Genomic DNA, 9792 nt, shown 5'->3' with positions numbered 1-9792 from the left:
ATTATTCAAATTAATAAGAGAGATTTAATTATATATGATATAATTAAATTGTTTCAATTATATATGATATAATTGTCATAATGTACGTGATATATTATAGCTAAATGGGAGGAAATAAATATTTGCATGAGATTCAAATATATTTTCTATGAATGTGATTCATAGTTGTCAAATTTAATATAAATGAGATTTATTGATGCCATAAAATAGAGAAAAGAAACTATAGTTTATATTGTATGTGATACAATATTAAAACTATAGATTATATGTTATATTTGATATAACATATAATTTAATTTAAATATAATATGATAAGTTAGTTGTCATATTTATTTATATTATATTATTATTTTTTGAATAATATTCCCACTTTTTTCTCTCAAACCACTTTAGTGGGTGGTTATGGTTTTTATGGTGAAAAAGAGAATAAAAAGAAAAATAATTTTTCTTCTTCTTGAATGTTGTTGTTTTTAGACGATTGAGAAACTTACAAAAGTGTTCTGTCTTTTGTGTTTCGTGTAAAAGCTTTCTCAATCTTCTTCTTCCTCCACTAAAACTTATCCCTCCTAACCAACATAGTCAGAGCCCACCACTCTTAGGTTCTCACCCTGAGAATACCAAGGACTTTTTTGTGGTTGTGTTTGGATTTTGGTTCGAGAAAATCTTGAAGAAGGTCTTTAAGAAGTTGATTCCGTTCGAGGGAGGATTCGTGAAGAAAAAGGTCTTCAAAGGTAATGTATCTTGAACCCCTTTTTTGTAAAAGCATGTTGTAATTTAACTTTAAATGCATATCTCTTGTATGTTTACTGTAAACTTTACATTCGATAATTTATAGAATTTGGTTGATCCACTTCGCTCTAGGTTCTGCTCACACGAGTTCTTTCATCAACCACACTGAGATACTATAGGTACCTTGGTTAAGCAACTTGTTGGCTTTCATAGCTAAAATTACTTTAGGCAAGACCATGGTCTTGACCCTTTTAAATTTAAAGCTAGCATCCATAGGAGGATTAAAAGTCACCTCCTTGCAGGAGTAGTCTACACTGCCATGGTCAGCAGCCAACCAATCCTGCCCAATATTATGTCAAAATCACGGATATTCAAGACTATTAAGGTCACATCTAGTGTATGATTTGCTATTTCAATATGACACGCCTTTATCTTTAAACTTGCTATCATAATTTCTCCAGATGGAGTAGAGATTGATAAGACATAATGTAAAGGCTTTAATTCTAACATTGCATACTTTATAAATATTGATAATATAAACTAGTGAGATGAACCGGAATCAAACAACACCAATGCATAGTGACCCAAGATTGGAAGCGTACCTGTCACCACAGTGTCTAACTTCTCAGCCTCCTGTCAAGTGGTTGAATAAACATGATCAAGATTTTGTTGGAGATTGATTGCTTGGATTAATTTTTGGACTTACAACTCGAGCTAAGTGTCTTCCTACCGGTTTGCCCTCAATCCAAATGCCATAACTAAGTTGATGTGAAGATTGTGTATACATGTGAAAGTATGATATTATTGTGATGGAATGATTTGCTAATGGATGGATCGTTGAGGGTGTTATGGGACTTATGAGTTATGATAATATGTTTATGGTTTGATACGAAATTTGGATGTTGAATGTTGCATGTTAGACTAATAGTGACTGTCAGCACTTCTATCGAACTCTATACATCTCATGTCTGTGAACCTTTGAGTTCATTTCTTATGTTCATGTTTCAGTGTCCCTATGGGATCCCCACCTATGCTTATGATTGTGATCCTTCGGAATCACTGCCTATGAAAGCGTGCCTTCGGGTTTACCCCTTATGCCTATGCCTATGATACGTGATGTACACTTGTGTCTCAATAAGATGGCTAACAAGATCACCTAGCGGAGTTAGTAGTTGGTCACTTACTGAGTATTTATATACTCATCCTTTTCTCTACATGTTTTTCGGTAAAGGAATGCACCAATCGGCAAATGGCAAGATGAGTCCATGACTAAGCTTTAGGACTTAACATCGCTTCTGCACATATATTTTCTCGAATATCTATGTTTTGGTTTAGGAGTCAGACATTTAAAATTCTTTGATTATTTATTTTGGTTATTTATTTAATTTATTTTAAATTGAGTTAGGGATACTCTAAATAGTGATTTTATGCTTTTATTATTTTAAAGCTTTATTTAACAAAAAAGGTTTTGTTTCTTTTCCTTAAATTTAGAAAAGTCCCATTTTCAAGTCATGCATGCATGTAGTAACGTCCTCCTGTAAGTGTTAGAGAGTCAAGTTGTTTCAATAATATAATCCAGATGATAAAGCAAACAACTTTTTCAGTATACATTTTTATGCAAGATAGTAGATATGATATAAAGATACTCTATCTCATTCTTTATGTCGTCTCAATATGATAATCATTACAACGTATATCTTTAATGTTGGGATGTATGCCCTAAAGCCTTGTAGTTCTGTTATTTGAATTAATAGTTGATTAGTTTTATATGCAATAAGACACTATACAAGGATCCAAGATTATCTAATGTACTTAAACATGTATGTGGAGACATACGGGTGGATCATGTTTAAGTGATTTCTAAATGGTCTGTAGTATATGGATAAGGTTGAATTTCTTATCTTGGTAACACTATTGATAGAACTTGCTTTGTAGTTGTTATAATTGTTGTAAAGTGCTACAAATAATTTGAATCTTGAGTGAGTTGCGAACTTCTGATAACCATAGGTGACTTGACCTGAATCTTTAGTGAGTTGTGAACTCCTGCCAGTGTTCCTTTGATTTATATGGGTGAGAGTGGCCAGAGTCGTCAACTTGATAAGCCTACCATTTTGAGGATTTGTTTGATTGGGGAATTGGGAACACAACTACACAAGAAGGAATTCACTCATTCCTCGTTGTCAGGGTAAGTAGATAAATTACTCCTTTAAGGACTGATTTCAAGACTTAAAAAATGAGGCACCTCACCCTTTCATGGCCCGATAGGGGTTCAGTTATAGTTGGACTATAATTGTTTATTAGAGGGATCAATGGTAGTTAAGAAGTTGGATGTAACTACGATGGTAAAACGGTAATTTTACCCAGCTATACTTACGAGTAATTTGTGAAGGGCTGACACACTGTTGATTGGTTTGGTTATATCCAATGGATACAGGAATATTTATAGTGGAAGAGTGCAGCTGTCGGTCTTTAATGCAGGGACCGACAGTTAATAAAGGTTGATTAGTTTAATTAAATAATTCAATTAATTAATCAAGTATCATTGGAACTTCAATCTATTGGTCCATAAGGTCTTGTTGTTAACTCAATAAGGACTAATGAAAATTAAATTAATTTTGGTTTAATTTGAATTGTTCAAATTAATTAGAGGAAATTAATTGTATAAGATGCAATTAAATAATGCATGTTGATACATTATAATGTATGTCAATATATTATAAAGCGTAATGTATGTTGATACATTATATTAGTTTTATGAGAGAAATAAATATTTGAATATGATTCAAATATTAATTATATGAATATGATTTATATAGAAACTATATGTTAACATTAATGTGAATATGATTCATGTTAAATTTATATATAATTTTATAAGAGAAATAAATATTTGAATATGATTCAAATATTATTTATAAGAATGTGATTCATATAAAAACTATCTGTTAAAATTAATGTGAACGTGATTCATATTAAATTTATATAGTTTTATGAGATAGATAGTTATTTAAATGTGATTCATATAAATACCATAGGTTAAAATTAATATAAATATGATTCATATTAATACCATAGATTAAAATTAATATAAATATGATTCATATTAATACATAGGTTATCCGAGCAATAACAAATTATAAGTTATATTATATGTGATATAATATAAAATATAGTTTATATATATATATATATAATGTATGTATTAAAATGGTTGATATATATTAAATTAAAATTTTGAATTTGCATTTAATTTAACAACTCTCTTTGGGAGTTATTCTCTCAAAATTTGTAGTTAAAAATAAGGAGAAGTGGTTTCCCTTAACATCTCATTCAATTACGTGAAAAATAGGAAAGAGGGGATGATCATCTTCTTCAAGTCTCTCAATCTCTCACTGTGTATTTCTTCCTCTCTCAAAATAAAGATCTCCCTTCACCAAAATTATTCCAAGCGAGCCCATGAAACTCTACCGTGATTCTCACCTTGAGAATAATGAGGAAGATCTCGTGGTGGTATCCACTTCCTTGTTGTTGTTGTTGTATTCATGGTGCCAAGTTTGGGAGATCGAGAGAAGCAGTCTGTGTTCATGCCGTGGAAAGGAAGCAAGAAGATGGTGTCTTCGAGAGTATGTGACATCCTATCCCTCTTCTCTATTTTTATCACAGTGCAAGCATACTTAGATTAATCCTTGTGTTTATGTCGCTTTGAATTATATTGTATGTTTTGTAAAGCAAAATTTAAAGACAATGACATTCAATTACTTTCGCTGTAGGGAATTCCAACCCATTCATTTAAAACTTAATAGATTTCTCTTTGGTTAATTAGAGATCAATGCATTATCGATTATAAATTTTGTTCCTCTAGGCAAAATAATATTTGCCTTTTCAAATCCTTTAATTAAATTTGCTGAACTTTGTACTGTATTTGCAATTTTGGTATTTTCATGGTGCCTTGTTTTGCTCATCAAATTTACAACAAGAGTGGCACGAGCTTTTATCGTTTCCTTTACTGAAGGTAGGTCCTAGATATAGTCTTTTTTTTTTTTTTTTTTGTCTCTCTTTATTATAATTAATAAATTAAATGTTGTTTTGCATGTTTGGTATATATTAAATTTCTAAAATGGTTATAATGTTTTGTGATAGTGTTACCACGATAAATCTTACAAAACTAGAATTCACCGCCTTTGACATTAATGATAATAATTATTTGGCATGGGTGTTTGATGCCAAAATACACTTGGATGCCATGAACTTGAGGAAATAATTAAAGAAGGGAATACGACATCCAGTTAGGAAAAGACAAAATCCATGATCTTCCTGAAGGATCTCATACCGAGAGTTCCATGAGCGGGTTTAGATCGTTATGATTCACAGTGACCGAAACATAAACGATATACATTCAACACATTCAGTTATGCATATAAAACTCATTATCGGTATGCTCAGAATACAATAATTAGCAAGGAAAAAGGTTCATACCAGATGAATACTCTCTTCATATGTCTAAACCTTAAGCAGTGGAAAACCTCCCACCGATCTACCAACACCCGACGAGTATGTCGACTGTAACAACACGATCTGAACGTACACGAACAATGCAGCATGGACGACACCACCACAAGAGAAACCCGGGTATTCTCGGTGTCAAAAATCCAAAGAGTGGGCTTTAGTGAGTTTGGTAGAGGACGGAGGAGAAGGCATCGTGTAGACGACAAGTAAGTGGGAGATGAAACTCTACTATCGTATAGCGGAAATGCTTATCGTATAGTAAAGCTACACGATCGTGTAGGAAAAACTAAACGATCGTTTAGGAAAAATGTATGCGATCGTTTAGAGAAAGCGTGAGGCAAACGATTGTTTAGACGAACGAGCGTCTATCGTATAGGCTCTCGCGATCGCTTTCACGGATTCTTTTGGGCACGCGATAATACGAATGCATGATTGTGATTAAAATGAAAACGATTTTCATCGTTTTAATCCGCCGGTTACCATAACCATCGCAACCCTACTTCCCACGTTCGAACATGCATAAATCCATTAATTATCAAATAATTTAATTAATAAATATAATCATATTATATTTATATCCTATAGTTTGATATCATATATCTACTATAGTATTTTCTTCTCTACTTGATATAAATCATATTAATATCTAATTTCCTCCAAAATAATGTATCTCATACATTTAACCAATTATATCATATATAATTAACCAGTCCAATTATATCATATATAATCGAACTTCCTCTTGTCAATTTGAACACTTCAAATTAACCTAAACACTGGTTCTTAACTTTATCCAAGCTACCTAGGTGACCTAATGGTCCTGTGACTCGAAGCTCCAACGGTACGTGAATAGCTGACTAAACTCTTTAGCCACGAGATCCACCATCTGTTAACTGTCAGTGATTCTACTAAAGACCAACAGTTGAACTCTTCTTACCACAGATATATTTATGTGTCCATCAGATATAACCAATCATGAGTACGATGACCCTTCACAGATGCTCGTAAGTACAGCTGGGCCAATTTACCGTTTTGCTTCTGTAGTTACATCTCACTTCTTAAGTACCACTGACTTCTCTAACGAACAATATAACATAGTCCAACTATGTATGAACACCTCTCGGGTCAAGAGAAGGTGTGTGACGCCACATCGTTTAAGCCCCGGAATCAGCCCTTAAGAGAGTCATCTATCTACTTACCCCTGTCTCGGGAAGGAGTGAATTCCATCTTGTGTAGCTGAGTTCCCAGCTCCCAAATCAGGCGAATCCCCAAAATGGTAGGTTTGAATCGGCGACCTGGACACTCGCACCCATACAAATCAAAGGACCGCTCTTAATAGCAGAAGTTCCCAACTTACTCAGGATTGAGGTCATGTTACCTATGGTCATCCTAGTGAAGTGAAGTCTTTGTCATGAACGGTGTTATATAACGACACATTAACACTTCGTGGTCAGGTTTTATAAAAACTCTTTATATAGAACGCCCCCGTTCGCATGTCCCCAACATGAATGATCAGGATTAGACCATCTGTGACAAGTCACAACACTTGTGACTATGTCACAAAGCGGGTCGCGTCTGTAGCATTACCAGGATAAGGTTTCCCTCCTATATCCATATACTACAGACCATTTTGGTTATCACTCAATACATGATCCACTTGTATGTCACCACATACATGCTTGAGTCACATACAGATAACTAGGGATTTTATGTTTATTGGTTTGTGGTAAAGCAAATAAAACAAATAACTGAGCAAAACAACAAGATGTGAAGTAAATATCATATATTAACAATCACAGGTGTTCGTATATACTGTTTACAAACTACAGGACACGAGACTTTAGGGCATGAACCCCAACACTTCCTTAATCACCATCCGCGTGAGGGACTAAAGATGAAATATCTGACAGTAAAAGATCACCGCCTCTTGTAGAAGAATTCGAAAGAGAGGTATAATCGTTAGAAAACAGTTATTCTTTCTAAACCTTGTTATGAATGGATACATTTGAGGTACTAATATTTCAAGTCAGTAATTGATTACAACTCCACATTATTTAAAATTAGTTCAAAATTGTTGTTATGTAGAAAAAAAATACTAATGTGGATATGTTAGAGGAGACATTTTCTACATTTCGTGTTTCGAATATGCTTCTACAGCAATAATATCGAGAAAAAAGTTTTATACAATATTCTGAATTAATTTCATGTCTTGTTATGGTTGAACAAAATAAAGAGTTATTAATAAAAATCATGAATTTCGACCGACTAGAACAACACCATTCCCTGAAGTGAGTTGTGAAGTTTAATGTTCATGGTCATCGTTGAGGTTATGGCTTTGGTAAAGAAATAAATAATTATTCATTCTATGGTGGTCGTTATAATCATTCAAATTTCAAAAGAACTACGCGAAATGATAATTATAAAGGAAAATCTTCACAAAATAAGAATTCAAGACATGTTGAAGAGAAATGCTTATGATGTAGTATGACTAGGCATTGAGCATGTATACGGCGTACATCAATACATTTAGTTGATATTTATCAAGCTTCCATAATAGAAAAATGTAAAAACAAATTTTATATATCAAGATGATGATATATTTGATCCATCTAGTATGATAAATTTGGATGTGGTAGATTTCTTTGAATCTTCTTAAGAGAAAATTGGCAAGTAGGATGTGGTATTATATGGACACTAAGAGTATGAAATTGTAGGACATATGGACAACATATATAAAGACACGTGGAGTTAGTGAGAGAATGCCATTTGATTTTTTTTTTTTTTTTTTTGACATAAACATGGACATCTATCTAACACATATTTATAACATTTATAATAAAAATATATTTTTTCAAAAAAGAAAATAGAGTTATTAGCTTATTTGGAGTTTTGCTTGGCCGACTTTTTGTCACTTGGTAATTTGTAATAGGACATTTAGGTAGAATCATAAACATGGGAGCAAGATAGAAACCTAAATATTTTTCATATTTTAGTACATGTAAGCTTTTCTTCTTTTAAAAGAGTAATACTTGGGTGTAGCATTAGAGATAACAACGAAGGCGTGGTTGGGGATGCACTCCCCATCCCCATCCTTGTGAGCACTTTTCATCCTCGATTTATTTTTTTTATTTTTAATTATATTTTATCTAAATCAATTAAAAATTTGTATTTAGATTGAAATTGTTAGTATTTTATATAACAAGTTAGTATTACTATTTTATTTATTTATTTAATTGTATGATTAAAAAACATTTTAGCATTTTTATTGTAAAATTGATAGAAAAGCTAAATTTATTTTATTATGAAATTATTTTTTAAGAACTATATAATATTATTAATAATATGAGAAAAAATATATTGACATATTAACAAAAACAATTACAAACATTTGAAGTGGGGGCGAGGGATCCCTTCTCTGTTCTCAACTAGGGACCCGATTTAGATCACTTGTTTACCCCATACCTATCAAACTGGGAATTCTACCATCCCCTGACAAGAGAATCGATTTAGATCCATGATTTGACCTCCGTACCAATCAAACTGGGGATTTCCTGCTTTAATTGGGTCGGGGATTCATAGAGATTCGATCCGATAGGAAAATTTGCCATCTCTTTGTAGCACTCATCTCCATACATCCCCTTCAATCACAAATAATAAAATAATATTAAATATATTTTAAAGAAAGTTTGTGCCTTGTGATTGGATACGTTGGTAGATTACACAAAATGGGTGCAATTTAAGACGCCACCAAAATTTTTTAAAATATTTTAATGAAAAAAATATATTTTAGATTTTAGATTTCTTTTTATCTTTGTATTTTTCATTTGTGATCGAAGGGACGTTAACTTGATGCAAACACAAATATTACTCTTTTAATCCAAAATCAAAATACTAATCACAAATAATACTTTTAGAAAGGCTAATGGTTACACCTTCCAACATAGGAAATGAAACTAGACATGATAGCGTATTTATTCCTTTTCAATGGTAATTTGATTTAATTTTAATAATCATAAGATGTGTGTTCAGAATCAAGAAGTCTATAATTTAAATCTTCACATTCCTAACACTAAAAAAAAAAAAAAAACTTTGTTAATTGTTAACTACATTTTCATAGTTTAAACGATTTCATCCATTTCTTTAACTTTCTAAGATTTCCATTGGCATCATCTTGTTTCTATCAATACTTCAATATAAATATTGTATATAGTTTTTGATATGGTGCTCCACCGTACCAAATTTATTTTCAAATCCTATGAAAGCATGCTAAATTTGAATATTCTAGTCATAATTTTTTTAGATTAAAAATCATTTTTAGTCTCTCAACTTTAAATATTTGGTCCCTAAAGTTTATTTTGTAACCATTTAATTCCTTTATTTTAAATTTTGTAATAATTCAGTCCATATACTTTAAAATTTATAACAATTTATTCTCTATATAAATTAATAATAAGATTTAAGGAGATTTAATGCATAAATAAACGGTTAAACTAATTATAGACTTAATATTTTTGCAAAATATAAAATCTACATCATAAAATATTAAAAATTGACATC

This window comes from Benincasa hispida, chromosome 5 (assembly GCF_027475165.1).
Source record: "Benincasa hispida cultivar pf3 chromosome 5, pf3_genome.v1.1, whole genome shotgun sequence".
NCBI lineage: Eukaryota > Viridiplantae > Streptophyta > Magnoliopsida > Cucurbitales > Cucurbitaceae > Benincasa > Benincasa hispida.
This window is presented reverse-complemented; position numbering follows the sequence as displayed.